A 4,571-nucleotide genomic window follows, 5' to 3' on the forward strand; every position below is an offset into this window, starting at 1 on the left:
CTCTGTGATTCGAATTCACATATCACTAAGCAATTTCTCAGAAAATTTCTAATTTTTATCTGATAATATTTCCTTTGTCACCATAGGCTTCAAAGCGATCCAAAACATCACTTCTCAGATTTCACAAAAACAGTGCTAGCAAACTCCTCTATGAAAGAGTGGTGTAACTCTGTGAGGTGAATTCACAAATCCAAAAGCAGTTTCTCAGAAGGATTCTTTCTAGTTTTTATCTGAGGATATTTCCTTGTCACCATAGGCTTAAAAGCAATCAAAAATAACTCTTATCAGATAACACTTTTACAGTGCTAGCAAATTCCTCCATGAAAGTGTAGTGTAACTCTGTGAGATGAATTCACACATCACAAAGCGGGTTCTCAGAAAGCTTCTTTCTTGCTTTTATCTGAGGATATTTCAGGCCTCAATGCGCCCCCGTGTGTCTCATTGCACATACTGCAATAACAGTGTTAGCAAACTTCTCAATGAAAGCAATGATGTAACTCTGTGCAATGAATTCACATACCACAAAGAAGTTTCTGAGAAGGCTTCTGTCCAGTTTACATCTGAGGATATTTCATTTTTCATCATGAGTTTTAATGCTATCCAAAATATCACATCTGAGATTCCACAAAAACACTGCCAGCAAACTCCTCCATGAAAGAGTGGTGTAACTCTGAGATGAATTCACAACTCACAAAGCAGTTTCCCAGAAAGCGGCTTTCCAGTTTTTATCTGAGGATATTTCCTATGTTACCATGGGCATCAAAACAATAAAAAATATCTCTTCTCACATTCCACAAAAACAGTGCTGGGAAACGGCTTCCTGAAAGGGTAGTGTAACTCTGTGAGATGAATTCACACATCATGAAGCAATTTCTCAGAAAGCTTCTCTCCATTTTAATCTAAGGATATTTAATTTTCACCATGAGACTCAATGGCCTTGGAATATCCCATGGCAGATTCCATGAAAACAGTGTTAGCAAAACTGCTCAACGTAATGAAAAGTGTATTTCTGTGAGATGAGTACACTCTTCACAAAGCAGTTTCTCATAAAGCTTTTTCTAGTTTTAACTGAGGATATTTGCTTTGTTACCATAGGCTTCAAAGCGATCAAATGTATACCTTCTCAGATCCCACAAAAGCAGTGCTAGTCAATGGCTCCACAAAATTTTGTTGTAATTCTGTGAGATGAATTCACAAATCACAAAACTGTTTCTCGGAAAGTTTCTTTCTGGTTTTTATCTGAGTTTATTTCCTTTGTCACCACAGGCTTCAAAGCAAAAAAAAATCCCTTCTCAGATTTCACATAAACATTCCTAGCAAACGGATCCAGGAAAGAGTGTAACACTGTGAGATTAATTCACACATCACAAAGCAGTTTCTCAGAAAGATTCTTTCTGGAATTTATCTGAGTATATTTCCCTTGTCACCATAGTCTTCAAAGCAAAAAAAAATCCCTTCTCAGATTTCACATAAACATTCCTAGCAAACGGATCCAGGAAAGAGTGTAACTCTGTGAGATGAATTCACACATCACAAAGCAGTTTCTCAAAAAGCTTCTTTCTTGTTTTTCTCTGAGGATATTTCAGGCCTCCGTACACTCCCGTGTATTTCATTGCTGATTCCGTGAAAATATTGTTAGGAAACTTCTCAATAAAAAGTGTGATGTAGCTCTATGAGATGAATTCACAATTCACAAAGCAGTTTCTCAGAAGGCTTCTCTCCAGTTTTATCTAAAGATATTAATTTTCCCCATAGGACTCAATGCCTTTGGAATATACAATGGCAGATTCCACAAAAACAGTGTTAGCAAACTGCTCAATGTAACGAAAAGTGTATCTCTGTGAGATGAATATACTCATCACAAAACAGTTTCTCATGACACTTTTTTTAGTTTTTACTGAGGATATTTCCTTTGTTATCACAGGCTTCAAAGTGATTCAGTCTATCTCTTCTCAGATTGAACAGATACACTTCTAGCAAACTGCTCCTTGAAAGGATAGTGTAACTCTGTGTAATGAATTAACAGATCACAACGCCATTTCTCAGAAAGCTTCTTTCTTCTTTTTACCAGAGGATATTTCCTTTTTATACACGAGCCTCAATGTGCTCCCATATATCTCATTGCAGATTCTGTGAAAACAGTAATAGCAAAGTTCTCAATAAAAGCAATGGTATAACTCTCTGAGACGAATTCACACACTGCAAAGCAGTTTCTGAGAAGGCTTCTCTCCAGTTTTAATCTGAGAATATTTGATTTCTCACCATAGAATTCTATGCAATCCAAGATATCACTCCTGAGATATAACAAAAACAGTGTAACCAAACTCCTCCAAGAAAGAGTGGTGTAAATCTGTGAGATGAATTCACACATCAGAAAGCAGATTCTCAGATGCCTTCTTTCTAGTTTTTCTCTGAGAATATTTTCTTTGTCACCATAAGCTTCAATGTTCTGTGAAATATCTCTTTATGCATTCCAAGAAAACAGTGTTCACAGACTTCTCAATGAAAAGAACACTATAACACTGTGAGATACATTCACACATCACAAAGTAATTTCTCAGAAGGCTTCTTTTTGTTTTTTATCTGAGGATATTTTCTTTGCCACCATAGGGTTCAATGCATTCCTAAACATCCTATTGCATTTTCCACAAAAACAGTGTTAGCAAACTGCTGTATGAAAACAATGGTTTAACTCTGTGAGATGAACTCACACATCACAAAGAAATTTCTCACAAAGCATCTTTCTAGTTTTTATCTGAGGATATTTCCTTTTTCACTATAAGCCTCAAAGTGCCCCCAAATATCTCTTTGCAGATTCGACGAAAATAGTGTTAGCAAACTGCTCCATGAAAAGAACGGTATAACTCTGTGATATGAATTAACCCATCAGAAAGCACTTTCTCAGAAAGCTACTTCCTATTTGCTATCTGAGGATATATCCTTTGTCATCATAAGCTTCACTGCGCTAAGAAATATTGCATTGCAGATTCCAAGAAAACAGTGTTAGCAAACTGATCCATTAACAGAACACTGTAACCCTGTAGATGTATTGACACATCACAAAGCAGGTTCTCAGAAAGCTTCCTTTCGCTATTTTCTGAGTTTATTTCCTTTGTCACCATTAGCTTCAATGCGCTCTGAAATATCCCTTTGTGGATTCCAAGAAAACAGTGTTAGCAGACAGTTCAGTGAAAATAACACTGTAACTCTGTGAGATGTATTCACACATCACATAGCAGTTTCTCAGAAAGCTTCCTTTTGGTTTTTATCTGAGGATATTTCCTTTGTCCCCATAGCTTCAATGCACTACCAAATATCCGAATGCAGATTTCAGGAAAACAGAGTTAGCAGACTGCTCAGTGAAAAGAATGGTGTAACACTGTGAGATGAAATAGCCTATCACAGAGCAGTTTTCACAGAGCTTCTTTGCAGTTTTTATCTAAGGCAATTCCTTTTTCACTATTCGCCTCAAAATGCTGCCACATAACCCTTGACAGATTCTACGAACCCAGTGTTAGCAAACTCATGAAGAGAAATGTGTAACTCTGTGACATGAATTCACACATCACAAAGCAGTTTCTCCAAAAGCTTCTTTCTACATTTTATTTGAGGATATTTCCTTTGTCACCATAGGCTTCAATGTGATCCAAAATATCCATTCTCACATTCCCCAAAAACAACGGTAACAGACAGCTCCATGAAATGAAAGTGCAACTCTGTGAGATGAATTCACACATTGGAAAACATTTTCTCAGAACTTTTCTTTCTAGTTTGTCTCTGAGGATATTTTCTTTGTCACCATAAGCTTCAATGCACTGCAAAATATTCATTTACACATTCCAGGAAAACAGTGTTAGCAGACTGCTCCATGAAAATAACATTGTAACTCTGTGAGATGTATTCACTCATCACAAAGCAGTTTCTCAAAAGGCTTACTTTTGTTTTTATCTGAGGATATTTTCTTTGTCACCCTAGGCTTCAATGTACTCCCAAAACTCCTGTTGCATTTTCCATGATAACAGTGTTAGCAGACAGCTGTGTATGAAAAAAATGGTGTAAATCTGTGAGGTGACTCACACATCAAAAGCAGAGTCTCAGAAAGCTTCTGTCTAGTTTTATCTGAGGATATTTCCTTTTCACTACAAGCCTCAAAGTGCTGCCACATGTCCCTTGGCAGATTCCACAAAAACAGTGTTAGCAAACCGCTCCATGAAAAGAAAGGTGTAACTCTGTGAGATGAATTCACACAACACAAAGAACTTTCTCAGGAAGATTCTATCCAGTTTTTATCTGAGGATATTATCTTTGTCACTGTAGGTTTCAATGCGATCCAAAATATACCTTCTCAGATTTCCCAAAAACAGTGCAGAAAAGAGATCCATAAAATGAATTGTGTAGCCCTGTGAGATGAATTCACACATCCAAAGTAGTTTCTCAGAAAGCTTCTTTTTGCTATTTATCTAAGAATATTACATTTGTCACCATAGTCTTCAAAGTGATCCAAAATATCCCTTCTCAGTTTCCCCAAAAACAGTGCTTACAAAATGACCCATGAAAATAATCATGTAACT

This window comes from Rhinopithecus bieti, unplaced genomic scaffold (genome assembly GCF_001698545.2).
Source record: "Rhinopithecus bieti isolate Rb0 unplaced genomic scaffold, ASM169854v2 scaffold_79993, whole genome shotgun sequence".
Lineage (NCBI taxonomy): Eukaryota > Metazoa > Chordata > Mammalia > Primates > Cercopithecidae > Rhinopithecus > Rhinopithecus bieti.